The following is a 22,183-nucleotide window of genomic DNA, read 5'->3' as shown; positions in this document are numbered from 1 at the left end:
GAAGTCTAACTCTTCTTTTGGCCTGTTCTCTCTAGAAATACAGTTCTCCCTCTTGATCCTCAGAGCCTTGTCTTCATTCAGAGGCAGGGTCCTCAGTGCAGTCCCTGCCACTCAAGGGTAAGGCTCCCAGCCTCCAGGAGGCAGCTCGCCTTCCAACAACACAGATGGGAAAATTGCACCACGTTCCTTGTAGCCATTTGTGGAATTCAAGGGATCAGGGTCATTCTTTGACAGTTCTACTTCTGACTTGTCCTCTGTTTCTGTCTCGGAGAACATCTAAAGGACTATAAATAATCATGACAGACTGTGATGTGGTTGGTCATGGAGATGACAAAGGGGGGCTAACTTGGAAAATGATCTCACCCTGGATAACCACATCACAGATTAAAAAAAAATAATCACACAGTTAATTACTGATTTTCTGCTTTCATTTTACTGCCATGTGCACTCCGAAATCAAACTAGCTGGTATAATTCTTCCTTCTGGACAAGTTCCTAGCTAACATGAAAATGTTTACATTGGTACTTATAAAATGATAGATGTATAGATCTAAGTGAAAACAGAGGCATAAGCATAGGTATCTGCTCAAGACTGAACTGCTTCAACTCAGCAAGAAAAAATGGAGCCATGACTGGGTCCTCCTCATGAGAAGATGCCATGTACCCATGAATTATTTCTAAGTTTCAAACACAAGAAAAAAAAAAAATAGGGAGTTCTTTGGATGTTCAAATAACATCACAATTTGCAAACAGCAAAACTCTGCATGTGGACAAACAAAATTCAGCAGCTAATGAGACACATCCTTTGAGTGTTACAGGACACAGATACCTCAATTTATGATCCTCACAGACCAGGATTTTCACATGAGTCACTCTTCTGGGATAAGATACTGAAGGTTCCTGTTAAATGTGGAGATGTTCATAGCTAATAGCAAAGATTTACTGAGCATTTAACCGCACACCAAGTGCTATTTTAAGTGCTTTATGTATAATAATTTATTTAATGCTCATATCAACAATGAGGAGACAGGTACTATTTTGCAGATGAGGAAATTGAGGCTTAAGGCAAATGTTACATAACTTGTCCGGGGTCACGTGGTTAGAAAGCAGCACGGCCAGGATTTGAACCTAAGCTCCTCGCTCCAGAATCCTGAGCTCTTAACTTCCAATCCCAAGGCTCTACAATCAACAGAATTTATGACAGTGAAGGGTATGGTTGAGACTTTCTAGGGTTTTGATGATTGGAGCATTTGCTTATTTCATCCTGTTCTCACTAACTGTAGGTTGAAACTGAGGTGCCAAGAGGTGAGGTGGGCCCTGTCCTGATGGTAGTGACTCCTAAAGTCCATCTCTAGCCCAATTTCTTCTCCTGGGAGCTAGACTCATATGGGCAGCTGAATACAGGCCATCTATAGGCAGGTGTCCCACAATCACCACAAACTAAGATGACCCGGAAGTTAATTAATAATTTTCTTCCCCAAACCTTATTTCTATCTAAAAGGAATAATCTGTCTTCAACTTGTAAAGGTTTTTGGCTGTTATCTGAGTAAGGCCTCTCCTCTTCATCATTCCTTCTATATTCTACTTCTACAACATTCCTGTTTATGTATATTGGATATTCTCAATATGGCCTGCATGAGTTTTAGCTTTCCTTTCATAAGTTACCATCTCTAACTGTGCTTTGCTCTCTAATGGTTTCTCATACTTTCTTTCCTTTTATCTTCTTGAGGACTTTGAAGTCCCTTTCAGAGTCTTCTATTATTTCCATTTCCTCCAGACCATATTTCCTACCTGTTGAGTTTGTTGCGGGATGTTTTTCCTTGTGTGCTTTGAAATTTTCATCTGAACACTAATCTTAAATGGGGGTTTCTTGGTTTTGTTTTTTTTCCTTCTGTCCCCCTTTAGCTAGCTGGCTAGCTAGCTATGATGGCTACAGCTTTTCTCAGCCACTGTTTGAGGCTGAGGGGTTCTGTCCCACCCCTGGATTTCATGAGGTGAGCCAGATACCAGTTCCTTTCCCTTAGGGGCTCTTGGTCCCTATTACAATGAAGAAGTTGAACTCCAAATCCCCTCTTGCCTGGAATTCTTTATGGACTCTCTACTACATTTTTCGTATTGTGTCTTAGGGGTCTCTAATGCACAAATCTGATTATATTACTGCGTTGGTAAAATCACTTCAGTGTCTCCATCACCTATAGAATAAGATTTAAAGTCTGGTTAAATGTCACCTCCTCAGAAAGGGCTCCTATGAACACCCTATCCTCATCATTCTGTATCCCTGATCTGGCCCTTGTTCTTCATAGTGCTTGTCACTACTTGCTTTTGTTACTATATACTTATTTGTCAGTGTGTCTCTTCCACTAGATTGTAAGTTTCATGTGGATGTGGACTTTGAATTACTCACTGTTAAGCCCTCAGCACCGAGAACAGTGTCTGGTACATTGTAGGCATTCAATAAATATTTGTGAATGGAGGAGTTGATATCTTTAACATGACATCAAAAGTACTAGATGTATCAGAGCAAGTAAGAGTGAGGGCACTAGAGTCAAACAGCCTAGGATGGAATCCCGGCTGCAGCACACCAGCTTTGTGACCTTGAACCAGTTGCCACCTTGTAAGCTGCAGTTTTCTCATGTATAAAATGGGCATAGTGGCTAATCTTGGTGGGTTGTTGAGAGGAATTGAGAGATAATCAAAATGTATAAAGTGTAGCATGCAGTTGCACACATCATCAGTGGTTTTTATTATTACATGTTCAAACTCATCTGCGGTCATTCTCTCATCCTACACCATGTTCCAAAGTAATAGCCCGCCATTATGAACAGTGCCCCAACCATATAAACTGACTTGCATTTCTGGCCATTGCACACTCTCTTTGCCCTGTTCGTAATGCATACCTCCTTTCCCACTTAAAATCAATTTGCTTTCCCATACTCCATTCAACTCTCCCACCTGGAACCCCAGCCCAAGCATGGAAAGAGCAGCAGGCTTTTATTTGCCCCTGGTTGGACATGGAAGGGATTCTGGATTCAAAAGGAAGCTACTCCACAGAGGGTCAAGTCAACAACTTAGGATCCTCAGCTTTCTAGAAAAGAAGTGGGAGACTGAGGGGCACCTGGGTGGCTCAGTCGGTTAAGGGTCTGACTTCGGTTCAGGTCATGATCTTGAGGCTCGTGGGATCGAGCCCTGCATTGGGCTCTGTGCTGATAGCTCAGAGCCTGGAACCTGCTTTGGATTCTGGGTCTCCCTCTCTCTCTGCCCCTCCCCCGCTCATGCTCTGTCTCTCTCTCTCTCTCTCTCTCTGTCAAAAATAAATAAACATTTAAAAAAATTAAAAAAAGAAAGAAGTGGGAGACTGAGAAAAAAAATCAGATAAGTTTATTCACTCATTCATTCACATTCTATCTGTCTGGAACGAAGTAAGGGAAGCCAAAAGAAATAACTTGGACTTGAAGGTCATGCAGATTTGGGTACTGGGGAGCCTCTCTGGGGGCTGTGTGCCAGCCCTTGGGTAAACAGGGAAAGCTGCTCTTTCCAGAGTAAAGTAGATGCAAAACCTGAGGGATGAAGGGAGCAGTGACCTTGGTTCCTGAGGTCTTTCTTTCTAGTTCATATGAAGCCTTTTCTTTCTTTCAAGTTCATGAGGCTTCTGTAACTTTACATCTTTACTACTTATGTCTAGTTTTGTCCCTTCCATTACCACTGGGCAAGCTCCTGGTCATCTTTCAAGTCTCAGTATGTCCTCTTCCTCCCCACCTTCCCCTCTCCCTCCCTTCTCATTGTAATTGTTTCCATGTCTGTCCATCTCTGCCCAGAGCTTCTAGCTTTGTCTCACAGGTAGTAGACATTAAGAAACAAGACTGCTAAATGGATGAAGTTGGTGACAGAGTTAGGACAATAGTACAGGCCGCTCCACTTGTCCTCTAACGTTTTACTCACTCTCTCCCTCACTAGGGAAATGACCTACCACGTAGGGATACCAAACGCGAGCAAAGAGATATCGAGTGACAGCAAATAGGGAGCACGTCTCAGAACTGGGCCAGGATGGGGGCTCTGCACAGCAGGAGCGCTGGGCACTGGCTGAGGAATAGGGAGTTTGGTGAAGGATGAAACGAAGGAGTACCAAAGTCTTCATTTCCCCTTGTTCTTGATATAGTCTCTTTATACCTGGCTTCTCTGACACCTTGCTGTCATGGCTTTTTCTCTGCATCTCTTCAGCTATCCCTTCTTGAATTGCATTTGTTAGCTATTCCTCCTGTTTTACAACCTTTCAAATTTGGGAGACCCTCAGTCCTCAAGTCCTGTTTTCTTCTCCTTCTCTATACTCTTCTAACCCATCTGAATAGCGATCATCCCCAAGCCTCTAGATTTCTCCCTTTGCTCCTAATCCACATATTCCACTTCATCTTTCAACTTCACTCAGACATCTCACAGAAGCTTCAAACTCAACATGTCCAAAATATATTTCACTATCTAATTCCAGGCACCATCACATATTCATATTCAGTGCACATATTCAGTGCTCAAGCCAGTAACCAGAGTCAACTTTGTCTCCTGCTGCCTTACTTCCTTTATCCAGTTATCAAATCCTGTCCATTCTAATTCCTAAAGATCTTCAGGTTTTATTTATACTCTTTCATCTCTATTGATACTAATCTACTCTTGCCATCAATGTTCATACTGAATCACTATAATGGTCTCCTAATTCTCCCCGCATCCAAATCCATCCCTACAGGAATACTGTAGCCAAAGAATGCTTTAAAAATAAATGTCCAGGGGTACCTGGGTGGCTCAGTTGGTTAAGTGTCCAACTACTGACTTTGGCTCAGGTCATGATCTCACGGTTTGTGATTTCGAGTCCCACATCAGGCTCTGTGCTGATGGTGCAGAGTCTGCTTCAGATTCATTCATTCTCTCTCTCTCTCTCTGCCCCTCCCTTGCTTGTGCTCTCTCTCTCTAAATCAATAAATAAACTTAAAAAAATAGATGTCTGATCATACAGTTTTGCCTGCAATAGCGTCCACATCTTTAAAATCCCAAATCCTTGCCATATCTTAAAAAGGCTCATCAAGATTTTGCTTCTATTTCTTGTGAACCTCTTGAGCCCTCAGTGGTATGCGCAAGAAATATGAAGGATATCTTTAAGACAAGCCACACTTTCCAGAGTCTGGCAAAAAAAAAAACCCAAATACTAATATTCAAAGACACTGTCTACTGACTCAAGTCAACAACCAGTAAAAGGGCGCTGGTCTCTAGGTCTGATTATTACAAACTCTCTTGGGTCTAGTCACCTCACAATGATCCAGAAACCACTATAGTAAACAGCATTCCGGTTAAGTCCACAGATACAGATGAAGGCCACACAAATCAGAATTTATCTACAATTCTCCCTGTCCAGATATACATATATAATCACAGTTTTAGAATGAAATGTCCTAGTAATTAGTAAATACCTGAGATATTCATTCAGTTCTTTAGATCACAATTTAAAATTACAGTCTAACTGGACACCTGGGTGGCTCAGTCAGTTGAGCATCTGACTTTGACCCAGGTCATGATCTCATGTTCATGGGTTCGAGCCCCACATTGGGCTCTGTGCTAACAGCTCAGAGCCTGGAGCCTGCTTTGGATTCTGTGTCTTCCTCTCTCTCTACCCCTCCCCTGCTCATGCTCTATCTCTCAAAAAAAAAAAAAAGGGGAAAAATTTATAAAATTACAGTCTAACTCTCATACAGTGCTGGTGGGAATGGAAAGTGGTACAACACCTATAGAAGGAATTTGACATTAGCAATAGCATGAAATGACATATGCACAAGGTCACTAATGTAACAGAAAAAAGCCTGGAAATGATCTAAATGTCCATTAGTAGGGGACTGGTTTAATAAATTATTTTATATCCATAATGGAGAATTAGCAGTTATAAACAGGAATGAAGAAGATGCCTACATACTGCTATGGAGAAATCCCTGGTGTTTTGATATTGTTAAATTAAAAATAATCAACGTTTTCAAGAGTATATATAAGAGTGCGTAAGAAGGGGAGGCAGTACAAAAAGATAGAATATACACATTTTTATTTTCAGAGATAAATAAAACTAAAATGACTTAGTTTTAATTTTGAGAAATAATTTCCTCTAAGGTAGGAAGTGGATGGGATGAAGCGAGTAAGTATGTTAATGTGGTAAGGAACCCAGATTTTCAGAGAGAAGATGTACAAATAGAAAATTTAAAAAGTTAACTAAAAACCCTAATTTCTCTTAAAAAAAACTGTACATTATGGAAAACTTTAAAAGTAGAAAGTAGAGAGTAATGAAGCCTCATATACCCAATGCCCTGTTCCAGCAATTGTCAACTTACCAGCTAATCTTGTTTAACCTATACTTCAAACCCAGTACCCACTGCTCACCCCTCACCTGATTTCAAGGCAAATCCCAGACATTAATATCACCTTATGCATAAATATTTCAGTACTGATCTCCACAAGATAAGGAATGTTTGTAAAACAACTGCAACAACAAAATTATGTTAAAAACCAACAATTAGTCATTATCTAGTAAATGGCTCATAAAGAAAAATCTGTAATTGTTACCTTAAACTGGAAATAATGGTGTAAACTCACGGTTTCATTTTGTTTAGTTTTGATTGAAGACAATTTTTTAGTTTAAATATATTTTTTTGTTATTTTATTTTTTACTGTTTATTCATTTTTTGAGAGAGAGAGAGACAGAGTATGAGCAGGGGAGGGGCAGAGAGAGAGGTAGACACAGAATCCGAAGCAGGCTCCAGGCTCTGAGTTGTCAGCGCAGAGCCCAACGTGGGGCTTGAACTCACGAACTGTGAGATCATGACCTGAGCCGAAGTCAGATGCTTAACCGACAGAGCCACCCAGGTGCCCCAAAAACTTTTTAGTTTAGAATAAATTTAGATTTACATAAAAATTGCAAAGACAGCACAGAGAATTCCCGTATACCTCTCACCCAACTTCCCCTAATGTTAACATCTTCGTAACTATAGTACATTTGCCAAAACTAAGAGCGTTAACACTAGCATGTTGCTATTGATTCAACACCAAACTATTTGGACTTCAGTTTGTTGACTATTGTACTTTGTTCCAGGATCCCATGCAGGACACCACAATGCATTTTGTCATTAAATCTCCTTAGTCTTCTCTGGTCTGTGACAATTTTTCAGTCTTTCCTGGTCTTTCATGACCTTGACCATTTAAAAAAAGGTGTTTTATAGAATGTCCCTCAATTTTGATCTGTGTGAAGGTGGTTGTTGTTGTTTTTCTTAGATGGGGGCTGAGGGTTTGGGGGAGGATATCAAAGAGGTGAAGTGCCCTTCTCATTACATCACCTCTACATGACACTGGTGGCATTAACTTGACTTCTTGGTTAAGGGGAAGGGGGTGAGCCAGCTCTCTTCACTGTCAAGCTATTGTGTTTCTCCTTTCTATCCTCTGTTCTTTGAAAGTGAGTCACCAAGTCCAGCCCACACTGAAGGAAGGAAGGGGATTATCTCTATCTCCTGGAAGTCGGTGGGCGGGGGGCAGAGTATATACACATACTGTTTGGAATTCCGGAAGAAAGATCTGTTTCTTCTTTCCCATTTTTAATTTATACAATAATTTATTTATATCAGTATGAACTCACATATATTTATTTTACACTTTGGGTTATAATCCAGTACCATGTTATTTTGTTGCCCAAACTGTGCCAGGTTTGGCCACTGGGAGCTCTTTCAGGTTGGCTCCTGTGACCCTTTGACATGCCCCTATTTTTTGTGTTTTGAGCACTTCCTTACTTTCAGACACTGTAAAATGCTTCAGGCTCATCTTGCATTTTCTGTGCCCCAGTTGTAGAAGTGATCATTTCTCCAAGGAGCCCTGGCTCCTTCTATCCAAGAATGGCATTTAGAAGTGAAGATCTATTGCTTCTTGGCCTTTTGACTAAGATCAAGGGTAGAAGTGAAGATCTGGGTGTGGATGTGTTCATTACCACTGGGGCGTCACTGCTTCTAGACCCTCCCAGTGGACAAAGCTAGGAAATGCGGGTGTGTGTACTAATCTGTGCACATGTATCTGTCTTCACTCTTGCTTATTTATAACTTCTTTCTCTGACAGAATGTACACTTCTGCATATTTAAAAAAACCAACACACAAAAAAAGGCAAATTAGGGGAAAAATATTTGCAAATATATGTAAAGGGTAAATATCTGTAGTAAACACAAGACTTCTTACAAAGTGACCAAAAAAAAAAAAAAAAAAAAAACCCTAAAAAAAATGAATGGATAAAAAAGAAATAGGTAAGTATACTTTAAAAAATATTTGGGGTGCCTGGGTGGCTCAGTCGGTTAAGCATCCAACTTCAACTCAGGTCATGATCTCACGGTTTGTGAGTTCGAGCCTAGAGTTGGGCTTTGTGAGGACAGCTTGGAGCCTGCAGCCTGCTTCAGATTCTTTGTCTCCTTCTCTCTCTGTGCCTCCCCCTCTCATCCTCTGTCTCTCAACAATGAATAAAATGTTAAAAAAAATTTTTAAAAAATCTGACTATCCAATGAAATAAAGACAGTCTCTTCAGCAAGTGGTGCTGGGAAAGCTGGACAGCGACATGCAGAAGAATGAACCTGGACCACTTTCTTACACCATACACAAAAATAATCTCAAAATGGATGAAAGACCTAAATGTAAGGCAGGAAGCCATCAAAATCCTTGAGGAGAAAGCAGGCACAACCCTCTTTGATCTTGGCTACAGCAACTTCTTACTCAATATGTCTCTGAAGGCAAGGAAAACAAAAGCAAAAATGAACTACTGGGACCTCACCAAAATAAAAAGCTTCTGCACAGCAAAGGAAACAATCAGCAAAACTAAAAGTCAATCAACAGAATAGGAGAAGATATTTGCAAATGACAAATCAGATAGAGGGTTAGTATCCAAAATCTATAAAGAACTTATCAAACTCAACACCCAAAAACCAAATAATCCAGTGAAGGAATGGGCAAGACATGAACAGACACTTCTCCAAGGAAGACATCCAGATGGCCAATCAACATATGAAAAAATGTTCAACGTCACTCACCATCAGGGAAATACAAATCAAAACCACCTATCAGAATGGCTAACATTAACAACTCAGGCAACAACAGATGCTGGAGAGGATGCAGAAAAAGAGCATCTCTTTTGCCCTGCTGGTGGGAATGCAAACTGGTACAGCCACTCTGGAAAACAGTATGGAAGGTCCTCAAAAAATTAAAAATAGAACTACCCTACGACCCAGCAACTGTACTACTAGGTATTTACCCAAGGGATACGGGGATGCTATTTTGAAGGGACACGTGTACCCTAATGTTTATAGCGGCACTATCAACAATAGCCAAAGTATGGAAAGAGCCCAAATGTCCATCGACGGATGAATGGATAAAGAAGATGTGGTATCAATATACAATGGAGTATTACTTGGCAATCAAAAAGAATGAAATCTTGCCATTCGCAACTACGGGGATAGAACTAGAGGATACTGGGGCGCCTGGGTGGCTCAGTCGGTTAAGCATCCAACTTCGGCTCAGGTCATGATCTCACAGTCTGTGAGTTCCAGCCCCATGTCAGGTTCTGTGCGGACAGCTCGGAGCCTGGAGCCTGCTTCGGATTCTGTGTCTCCCTCTCTCTCTGCCCCTTCCCTGCTCGTGCTCTCTCTCTCTCTCAAAAATAATAAACATTAAAAAAATTTTTTAAAAAGAACTAGAGGATATTATGCTAAGCGAAATTAGTCAGAGAAAGACAAATATCATATGACTTCATTCATATGAGGATTTTAAGATACAAAACAGATGAACACAAGGGAAGGGAAGCAAAAATAATATAAAAACAGGGAGGAGGACAAAAACATAAGAGACCCTTAAATATGGAGAACAAACAGGGTTACTGGAGGGGTTGTGGGGGGGGGATGGGCTAAATGGGTAAGGGGCACTAAGGAATCTACTCCTGAAATCATTGTTGCACTATATTCTAACTTAGATGTAAATTAAAAAAATAAATTAACTAAAAATTTAAAAAAACATCTGACCATACTAGTAACAAAACAAATGCAAATTAAACCAAAGAATAATTGTGATTTATCAAAATGTAGACATCAAAAGTAGATGCTGTCATCCACTACTGGTTTGAATGGAAACTGGTACAATCTTTATGGAGAGTGACAGGACATTATGTAAAAGGAGTTTTAGCTGTATTGCTGACATCTGCTAGGTGAGGTCTCCTGTTGAAGACAACAAAAAAATGGGATAAAAAACTAGCTGGAAGCATCAGGTACTAACCAAATTGTCAGGAATGTTGACTAAAATTTGGGAGAGAACGGGAACTCAGAGAGAAATCAAGAATCAGAGTCCTTCTTGCCCCGTGGACATCTGCTTTCACAGAAGATCTCTAAGGGAGAACAGGTCAGAACTTAGAGGAATCTCAGAAATTACTCTTCAACCTTGAGCTAAATCCCTAAAGAGCTATGGTTACCAGCAGTAATCAGTCCCCTCACAAACTTGCAATCTGGCTTGACCTCTGAGTGGTCTTAAAAATCTAAGACTTAGGGGCACCTGGGTGGCTCAGTCGGTTGAGCATCTGACTCTTGATTTTGGCTCAGGTCATGATCCCAGGGTCGTGGGATCGAGCTCTGCATTGGGCTCTGTGCTGAGCATGGAGCCTGCTTAGGATTCTGTCTCTCTCCCCCATCCCTCTCTTTACTCGTGTGTTCTCTCTAAAATGAATAAATAAATCTAAGTCTTAACCTTATTAAGATAGTTCCAAACTGCAAGTGCCTAAAGGTGCCTAGTAGAAGCAAATGAAGTCCTCTCTGGAAGAATAAAGTGCCATTCTAGGCCAGTAATTTTTGGGAATGAATCTAGTATATGAAGGGTAAGAGACCTTGATCAAGAACCAGCAGAAAGTGATAGACAATAAAGACAAACCCACAGGGACTTCATATATTGAGATTATCCAGCACAGATGATCATATAAGGAAGTGTATTATGTTCCAGAACATAAAAGCTGAGCTTGAATTTTTTTTTGCAAGAAAATGAAAATAATGAAAAGTGATGTAGATTTTCAAAAGAAAAACATGCAAAATACAGACAAGAAGATGGAGGATATAGAGAATAGCATAAGGCACACCTATATCTATACTAAATTGGGTCACAAGGTGCTGAGAGGAAGACAGGGGCAGAGGCAATATTTAAAGAGATAACGGCTGAGAATTTTCCATAACCACAAATAATACCAGTACACAGACTGAAGAGACTTAAAGAATCTCAGGCAGGATTAAAACACTTCCCCCACCCTGACACACACCCACAGTGAAAACAAAAGATGGAGCAAACATTTTTTAATAACCAGCGAAAGAGAGATTATCCTTAGATTAGTGACAGTCTGCTACCTGAATTCTCAACATCAACCGAAGCCAGAAGACAGTAGAGTATCTACTGCAAAGAAAATGCCAACCTAGAATTCTCTACTCAGTGAGTATCCTTCAGCACCAAAGGGAATACAAGGAAATCCTGAAACCAATAAAAACGGAGAGTTTGCACCCAGCAGACTGACACAGGGAAAATGAATCCTGATAAAACCTCAGAGATTTGAAAGAATAATGAACAGAGAAAGGACAAGTGTGGGGGTAAATCTAATCTAATAATAAAATAAGTTGGAGTGATGTAAATACATGTAACTTATGTATTTATACGCACACATATAAATATGTAAAAGCAACAGCCTGTAAGTCAAAAGAGGGACTTCGTCCTATTTATTTGGGAAGAGAATAATGGCATCAATATTAGAGCATGATGAATTAGGAAAATGTGCTGTAATTTCTGAGGTACACACTAAGATAACAGAAAAGAGTATGTAAACTTCCAAATTAATAGAAGAAAAAATGGAATGACAAAACATATTCAGTTGACTCAAATAAGTCAGGGAAGGCAAGGAAGAGAAATACGTAATAGGTGGTATGATGGAAAGCACATGAGAAGACCAGACATGTAAAATCAACTATCCCCAAATGTAATTAAATGTAAATGTACTAAATGCTCCAATTAAAAGACAAAGATTGAGAGTCTAGAATAAAAACCTTAATTATATGCCTTTAAACAAGAGGCACATCTAAAACCCAAGGGTACAAAAAAGTTGAAACTTAAAAGGGAGGAAAAAGAACCCTAGAAAATTAAACACAAAGTGGAAGGATGAAAATAACAACAAGCAAAAATTACTAAAATAGAACATAAATATGCACTGAAAAGGATTTACAAAGCTCAAAGTCATCACTTAAAAGACTGATAAAACTGGAAAATATCTGGCAAGGCTGAGAAAGAAAAAGAAAAGTCACAAATTACCAGTTTCAAAAATGAAAAAGATCCTTCAGAGATATTATGAACTAATTTGTGCCAAAACGGTGTGAAGTTTCAATAAAATACACTCATCCCCAGCAAAATGCAATTCACCAAAAGTGAGAGTAATAAATAGAAAACCAAATATTCCTATAAATATTTAAGGAATTCAATCAGAAATAACCCTTCTCACAAGAAAGTCTGGCCTGAACGGGTCTATAGATGAGTTCTACCCATCATAAAGAGAACAAAACAAAACCAGAGAACACTCCCCAACTCATTTCATGAGGCTAGCATAACCTGGATATGAAAGCCTGATACCGACAGTATAAGAAAATTATAGTATAATCTTCTTATAAATATAGATGTAAAAAGTCTGAAAATACACACACACACACACACACACACACACACACACACAACCAAATCTAGCAATATATAAAAAGGAATCTAGGGATTATATGTCACGACAAAGTTTGGTTAACCAAAGAATTAATGAAATTCACTCCATTAACAGATTAAAGAAGGAGTCATATGATCATTTCAACATATACAGGGTAAAAGAAGCATTTGATAAAATTTACCAAAATTTACCAACTAAGCTAAGAGTATGCTTAGCAAACTCTAAGATCAGAACTAATAAGAAAGGTAACTGCTATCACCGTTCTGAACGTTTAATCCACTGCAGTAAAGGCTAGACAAAGAAACATGTAAAAGAATGGAAGAGGAATAAACAAAATTCTCCTCATACACAAATGATATGATTAGGTATGCAGAAAATCCAAATGATTCTACAGGTAAATTACTAGAACTGATACAGCTTGATGAATAGAAAAGAATACAAAGTCACTACAAGGAAGGAGGGAAAGAGAAAAGAAATGAGAAACAGATCTACCTTTGAAAACAAATACTTAAGAATAAATCTAATGAAAAAGGTATACAACCTCTCCAGAGTAAAGCATAAAACGTTACTGAAAGAAATCAAAGATCTAAAAAATGGGAAGACAGACACCATGTTCATGAATTGGAAGACTCAATACCGTAGCCATGTCAATTATTCTCAAGTTGCTATAAAGATTTGATACAATAATTCAAGGCAAAATCCCAACGGGGTGGGTGTGATAACCTGATTCTAAAATGTGTATGGAAAATGCAGAGAAGTACATCTCTCAAGAACTGGCTGAAGAACAACAAGGTAAAAGGCCCTGATCTACCAGTTACCAGGACTTCCTCCAAAGCTACAGTTAATAAGACAACATGCTCTTGGCACAATGCCAGGCAAATAAATACACTAATGGACCAGAATAGAGCCGGAAACAAGCACACATGTATATGTGTTTGATTTATGGCAAAAGTGCTACTGCAGAGCAGTCTTTTCAGTAATTGGGCTGAGACTGCTGAATAGCTACATGGAAAGAAATGAAATTGGGGGCGCCTGGGTGGCTCAAACAGTTAAGTGTCTGGCTCTTGACTTCAGCTCAAGTCATGATCTCACTGGTCGTGAGTTCAAGCCCCATGTCGGGCTCTGTGCTAACAGTGCTGATTTTGGGGATTCTCTCTCCCTCCCTCCCTCCCTCCCTCCCTCTCTCTCTCTCTGCTCCTCCCTGCCCCCCATGTGTGCTCTCTCTCAAAATCCATAAACCTAAAAAAAAAAGAAATGTAATTGGACTACTACCTCATAACGTACTCCAAATGAATTTCAGATGTATGATAAAACATAGGAGGATATCTTCATAATCTCAGAATAGTAAATATTTCTCAAACAAGATACAAAAACACTAACCATGAAAGAAAAAAATTGTTAAGTTAAACTATATTAAAATTACAAACCTCTGTTAATCCAAAGGTACCATTACAAGAATGATGAGAGACACTGCTAAGCAGCAATTAGAGAAATCAGGAGAAACCACAACGAGATTCTACTACAAACCAACTGGCAAAAATAACAAATTCTGACAATACCACATATTAGTGAGGATGTGCAGCATAGGCAGTAAGTAATCATGAGAACAAAAGGAGGGTGCTGTTAATGAGGACTAACAACGGGTTTTTAAGACAGGGGCAGTACCTGGAAAACCAGGACTTGGATCACCTTGGAGAGGCAAAGATCACTGTTTATACATCTACTTCAGAAAATAGCTTGGCATTATCTTGGAAAAATGAAGTTGTATATACTCCAAGACTTTATCAATTCCACTCCTAGGTTTATGCCCTATATAAATGTGTACTTATGTATACCGGGATATGTGTACAAGATTGTTTACAATAGCATTGTTCAAAATAGCCAAATCTGAAAACAACCCAAATACAGAGTGACATTAAAATGAGTAATTGTGAATGTTTGTTCACTGCAATACTATGTAGCAATAAAATGAAGGAGCCCAAAGCAATATGGATCAATCTCATAGACCAAAAAAGAGTATATGCTGTATGATTTCATTTAAATAAAGATTTTAAAAGACAGATAACACTGAATTATATTACTCAGGGATGCCATATGGATGGTATAGATATGAAAGTATGGAGGTGAAGTCTAGATTAATGATACTTCTGAGAGAAGAAGGGGATTGTGGTAAGAGGAATACAGGAGCTGCTGAAGTGCAGGCAGTTTTTACATTTCTTGACCTAGGCTGTAGGTACATGGGTATTTACTTTACAATAATATCCTTAAGCTGGATAGTTCTGGGTATGCATTTTTCTAAATGTAATAGATCATATAAAAAATTCTATATGTGATGTAGGTGTTTGGATGTATTCACACACTCTTTAACCTATTAATTATATTCCTAAAAACTTATTTTGAGGAAATAAAGCAATCAAGGGGTGTGAACAAGTAATTGTACAAGAATATTACTAATCATAACATTACTTCTAAGAGGGGAGAAACAGAAAGCAGTGTAAATGTCCCACTATAAGGAAATTATTAAATATGGCACATGCATATAATTTAGATATCTTAATGCAGCCATTAGACTATCGTATCTAAAAAATATTTACTGGTATAGCAAAATGCTTAAAATTAATAAGTGAAAAGAATCGGGAAACAAAACTACACATGTAAAATGAGTGTAATTGTGATAATGAATATAAGCAGAAGAAAATGTTCTGAAATGTTCATTGTGATTAACTTTTGCAAGCGGTATGATTTCTGTCATTATAATTTTCCACAATTTCTAAATTTGTACAAGGTGTGTGTAAAGATTATTTACACTAGAAACTACTCATATTTTATATATATATATATATATATATATATATATTTATTTATTTAACGTTTTATTTATTTTACAGAGAGAGAGAAAGAGAGAGAGAAAGCGGGGGAGGGGCAGAGAAAGAGGGGTACAGAGGATCCGAAGCAGGCTCTGCACTGACAGCGGAGAGCCTGATGTGGGGCTCGAACTCACAAACTGACAGATCATGACCTGAGCCAAAGTTGGACATTCAACTGACTGAGCCACCCAAGCACCCCTATAATTTAAAAATTTTTTTAAAAATTTATTTATTTTGAGAGCAAGAGCACCCACAAGCAGAGGAAGGGGAGAAAAGGAGGGAGAGGGGGAGGGGGAGGGGGGCATTTGTTTTCTAATGCAGCATTCAAAGGTTAAAATCTATTCTACAGTGTAACATCTCAATCTAGGGCTTTATACAAAAATTGGGACACCTCCATTTTTATGTTAACAGATGTCAAAATGATACAGTAATTATGGTTAGAAGTTAAAAACAAAAAAAAAAATCCAAACTCTGCAATTATCTTAATAATTATATTTTGTTTGCAGATCCAGGAGTTTGTCAACTTAAAGCCCTTCTTGTATTTATCTCTTTTTCAGTTTGTGCAGGAAAGAGTTAACATAGCAGGCCTAAGCTTCTGAAGGGCTTGAAAGGCCTGCCTACCAAGTTAGCTCTTGATTGGCATCTGGCAACTTGGACTGGAGGGTTCCTCCTGTCCTAAACTGAAAAGAGTGGCCCACTGTGTCTAAACTGTTTGTGCAAACAATGTGATTTATCCTGAACACCTGCTTTCTCTCTGGGAGGCTGGAAGATGGTACGTGCCAAGCAGAGGGTGCCTACATGACCAGCTCCCAGTAAATACCCTGGGTGCTGAGTCTCTAATGAGCTTCCCTGGCTGGCAACATTTCACATGTGTTATCACAACTGGTTGCTGGCAGAAGACCCTTGGAAGCTTGTGCCTGGCTGTCCCCGGACTTCAACTCATATACCTTTTCTCTTTGGTGGTTTTGCTTTATTAAATCTTTGAGCTGTAATAAATCACAGTTATGAATACGACTATACGCGGAGTCCTAGGAGTCCTCTTAGTGAATCATTAAACCCGGGGATAGGTAGTCTTGGGGACCTCCGACACATAGTTCTTAAAACTAAAATACAACTGAACATTTAATATAGTGGTGAAGCTAGTCAAGAGAAATGTTTAATTTTTTTTAAAGAGTTTATGATGATAGAACTTTTTTTTCTTTCACCTAGTATTTATCAAAGGTCTTCACAGTCACCCAAGCTATGTCCTCTCATATATCTTACTGAATTACCTTAAGTACCACATTTCTAATCTTTACTAGGACCAAATGATATTTTCCAACCATTTCCTATTACCCACCACTTAAGTAAGCATTTGATAAATATGTGATAAAAGAATGAATAGCAATTTTTATCATTACACATGAAAACAAAATATCAAAATAGATCAGGCGAGCCATAAAAATATGTACAGATCTTCATAGAATTGTAAATACTACAGTCCAGACTTTTCTTGCTTGATATGAAATAAATAACTTTCCTTTCCCTGGCAAGTTTGCTAGTAAGTAGAAATCAGTGCTACTCTATCAGCATAAATGAATCCCACAAAATTTCCCTTCCCCAAGCATAAACACCAGACCAAAAAGAAAAAAAATTAAAAAAAGACAAAGAGCTATCAGTCTATCTCCTTTGTGAGCTTCAAAGATACAAACTGCTAATATTGTTTTAAAAGATACAAACTATTGTTTTCATGTCAGATATATTTTAAATCCATATTTAATTACTGCCAAAGTCTCCCCGTGGTATATGTAATCATTCTATAATAAGGTAATTAAAATTCCTTGGCCAGCCAATTTAGGATTTACAGCTTAACTCAAGTATCAGACACTACTAAAGTCAAGTCCGGATGTGTTACTTAGAAATAAACATTTAATTTGGGTGGGGGTGATACAACACAAAATTGAACCTACACTTTTAAATATGTTTCAGCAAACTGCTGCAAACAAATCCAAATTTAAGTGTAATCCCAAAGCAATGGATCCCAAATCAGTGGATAGATATAGTGCAAACACATGCAGATTTCTAACAAACTACTGCGTGCGTTGGGAAAAATGACAACATGGTCTCTAAATAGTAATGCCCCTACTTTAAAGGTCAATCATCTCTTGACCTCCTACTTTGGGACTCGCAGTTGTTGAAACTCAATATCTCGGGATGGTGCCTGGGTACAAGCTTGTTTGACAAGCTCTACTCAGGACTTTTCAATGCTAAGTTTTGAAATCCACTGTTTTACTCTTTTCCAGCTCTAAAAGTCTGGTTCTGTGAGTCTCTGTATTTGAATATGCTTTAACTTAAAACCATATGTAATTAAAATGGGCATTAACCAGTTCGAAAGATTTTCTAACACAATAAGCAACCTGATTGGGCTATATAATGTCATGACTTCGGTTTAAGGGAAAAAAAGGGAGAGCTGGTTATACATAGTCTGTGGCAAAGGCAGATATGGATACCATATTAAGAAGCTCACTGATAACCTAAATAAATTGTTTGGTCTAGCTTTTCCTCCATCAAAATTATCAGAGCTGTTTCCAAGTAGCCAACAAACAGCAAAGTCAACTGATGTTAATTTCATTTGTTTTCCCTCTGTCTACTCTGTATTGGTGGCATGTCAGAAAACTGTGGAAAGGATCCAGATAACCCATAACCTGAGCAATGAGCCCCTGAAAACCAGGGGTCATTACATCTACTGCCAGAAACATGGAACTAATTCTGGAGCAGCTTCCTCTACATTGCAGCTGTACAATCTCTTACCTAGCCAGTAGGTGGAGGCACAAGCAAACTTAACTGCTTTGCTCTTTGAGCCACGGGACCTTAAATTTTATAGTAAATTCGTTTTTCATTTATTCATTTGTTTTAAACCCAGGAGATCAAAGAGAATGCGAAAAACTGAACAAGGACAACTGTTGAGGTGAATTTACAAAAAGTGATACAAAAGAAAAATTTTATATTTCTATTTTGTTTCTGGCCCTTTTGAAAAATAACTAAGTTATTTTAACTGTGAATTCATAATCCACTTCCAGATCCCAGAGCTAATAAAACAATTCCAAATTTTAAAATATAGCTTTTAAAAATTCATGTTCAATCAGGGAAAACTGAACATCAACTGAATATGACGTAATACTAAGGAATTATTGTTGATTTTGCTAGGTATGATAATACTATTATGGACTGGTATCTATCTATACCTATATTTCAAGTCCTTATTTATAAATACAAACAGGAGTATGTATAGGTGAAATGATACCACTTTAGAAATCACCAGGAAAAAGAGAGAGGGAGACCAACCATAAGAGATGTAAATACAGAGAACAAACTGTAGGTTGCTGGAGGGGTGTTGGGGGGGGGGGGGGTTGGGCTAAATGGATGATGGGTATTAATGAGGACACTTGTTGTGATGAGCACTGGGTGTTATATGTAAGTGATTCTACTCCTGATATCATTATTACATTACATGTTAACTTGGATTTAAATACAATTTTAAAAATTAAAAAAAAAAAAAAAAAAAAAAAAGAAATCACCAGGGGGGAAAAAAACGACAACAGGAAAGGATAGATAGAGCAAGAATGGCAAAATGTTGACAACTGAAGTTCAGTGACAGGTACACTGAGGTTCATTATACTATTCTCTTTTTATTTGAAATTTTCCAAAACAGGAAGGAAGAAAATTAAATTATATGCCACATTCTTGTGATCTGGGTTAACACTGAGATTAGGTTGACTGGTAAATATGCGACTTTAATGAAGTCTTATCTCTGTATACAGCCATCGAGGAATTATTTCAATCACAACTGAATCATACCAAAAATTCGCTCTATAAAAAACTAAAACTAACCTGCTAAATCCCCTGGAAACAATAGCTTCCAGTTGTGGAGCACTTCACCATTTTACGAGGTGAATTCATGTAATTTTCCCATCTAGTTCTCATGATCTTATGGAGATTTTAAAGGTAAAAATCCTGAGGCTCAGAGAAGTTAAAAGACTTGGCCAAAGTCACATGATCAGTAGAAGTGACAGAGCTGGGAACACTAACCCAAGTTTTATAACCCCAAAGACTTTCTTCTCTCTGCCATACTATCGCTTAGACCCCCTTGAAACAAATAGTAAACATGATGAAATTTACGTAAATTTTACAATTTTGCTTTCTGTGCTCATTACTTGAAAGTATATGATGAAACTGGCTTTTTTGTTTTCTCAGCGAATAAAAATATGGATAGAAATAGATTTCTTGAATAAAGAATGAAATTAAACCAGAGAAAGTAATTAAAAAAGAATTCGAATATTCTTAAAATTGGAAGGGGGCGGTTAAAGGCCCTCTCTAGCCCCAAATTAAACCTGTATCTTTAGCTCCCTTGGATGCAACCAGCTTTAGCTCGAGCACTTCTAGTGAGGAACTGCATACTCCGTTAGACAGCCTGCTTTATTCACTGAGTCAGTCTAATCGCTAAAGGGGGTTTCCTTGCTTAGAGTTGAAATCTACCTGCTGCTTGTTGATTCCCATTACAGACCCTGACCCTACAATGAATAAGCATAATCCTCTTACATAGGACACTCTTTTAAATAACTGAACAAATCCACTATGTTCTACCATGGGCTTCTGCTCTGAGAACTCTTTTAGCAGAAAAAGAAAATCAATTAGATTCTTGAGTCACTAAAGCTTCCCAGTCTTTTCAACAGCTTTTCCATGGTCTTCAACTGGGACTTGGGTATCTCTGGGAGTACTCAAGCCCTTCCAGGAGATTGAAGAATTAGGATATTTTTAGGGCAATCAATGTCTCTTCCTTCATTAGCCACAATTTGATTTGTCTGAAAACAATTCTATGTTCTGCTGATTTTCCTTTCACGTGTCCACTCATAGGAGCCCATCTCAAAAGACAAACTGCTCACCCATCCTGAAAAGCCTGTCTAGCTTCAGAGCCAACTAGGGAATGCGAAGCTCCTGAGGGAGAGACCCTTGAGAGCAAACAGAGCTTCAGAAAGAAAGAGAGCCACCTTATTTCATATGGACAATATATGCATGGCAAAGCCTTTTAGAATTAAAAATCAATAGTAAGATGATTGTCACAGGGATGTCTATTAACACTTTAATTTTATTTGAAAAATGAAGGCAGATTTTTCTCTGCCAGAAAGCGTGTCTGATTTGGCTGACTGGCTTGACAATGATGACTAGCTTTGCCATTTAGGTCACACAGAAGACATTTTCCATAAACTGAACAAGATAAAGGTACAGATCTACAGTTTTGAAGAAAATATATTTAAAAGAATATACAAAACACTAAAAATTATAGCCTCACAAGAGAAGTTTTTATGTATCAACTCAAAAGTATGTGAGGAGGTACATGGTTTTCAAAATTCTTTTAGCAGGTATGCCAACAAAAACTTTGAAGGCTGTGACTCTAGGGCAAAATTTCTAGGCTCTTTCCCACTCTGGTTATCCCCTTCTGGAAGCATGCCAGTGTCCTGCTTACCATGAACACTCTAGGGAGAATGGGTAGCATACAAAACAGTGGGACTGTGGCGTGGTTCTAAATAACTATATACTTTTAATTAATGTAGCTGAAGGTTCCATTCAGGACTTTTGTTAAGCTGTTGCAACAACTAACTTTCAAAACATTTACTTCTTTTTCACATAAGCAGTTACAACTAAATTTACAGTGATCTTGCACTTATATAATCGAATGAAGGAGTCTGTATTAACTAGCCTTAAGTTTCATCTTTGTTTGAGTTCCTTTGCTACAAACTTGTAAAATGTTTTAAAATTCTGATCTAGATATTCAATGTATTAGCTAGCCCTCCATGGGGGTGAAGCTTCTGACATGGCTCCCAAAGACCACCAGCATCTGCTCATATTCACACCCTGGTGTAATCCTCTCCCCCTGGGTGTGGGCTGGATCTGGTGACTTACTTCTTTTTTTTTTTTTTTTTCTTTTTTAATATATGAAATTTACTGTGGTGACTTACTTCTAACTGATAGAATATAGTAGAAGTGATGGTGTGTGATTTCTGAGATGAGGTTACAAGACTGACTTCCATCCTATTTGTATTCTAGCCTTCTTGCCTGCTGACGCTGGATGAAGCCAGCTGCCATGTTGTGAGTTGCTCGATGAAGAGGCCCAGTGACAAGGAACCTAGGGAGGCCTAAGGCCAACAGCTCACAAGGAACTAAGGCTAGCAGTCGGATAGCCTGCTGCCAACAACCATTTGAGTGGGCTTGGAAGCAAATCCATCCCCAGTGGAGTCTTAAAATGACACCAGCTCTGGCTAATGCCTTGATTACCACCTTGTGAGAGACCCTAATCAAAGTCATGGATTAAAATTCTGAAAAGAGTAGAAGGCCATCCCATAAAGCTTTATACAACCTCTTTGGACACAGTTATCCAATCAGCTACAAAACTACCCAGTTATACTATCCTTGGCTCACATTTCTCCATCTTATTGGCAAAAATTCTATGAGAAACATGGCAAGTGGCTTATTAAAATCAAGATAACACTGTTATCTTCAGAATTTCCTTAATA

The 22,183-nt window shown here is 38.4% G+C and overlaps 1 protein-coding gene across 13 annotated transcripts in view; it reads right to left on the bottom strand.

The window, feature by feature from the left end:
• The window catches only part of CASK (calcium/calmodulin dependent serine protein kinase), a 359,937-nt gene that overhangs the window by 206,307 nt on the left and 131,447 nt on the right, over window positions 1-22,183 (bottom strand). The window lies entirely within an intron of this gene.

Source organism: Panthera onca, chromosome X (genome assembly GCF_046562875.1).
Source record: "Panthera onca isolate mPanOnc1 chromosome X, mPanOnc1 haplotype 2, whole genome shotgun sequence".
NCBI classification, from domain to species: Eukaryota; Metazoa; Chordata; class Mammalia; order Carnivora; family Felidae; genus Panthera; species Panthera onca.
Note: the sequence above shows the minus strand (reverse complement) of the source record. Positions and strands in the feature narration are given on the sequence as shown.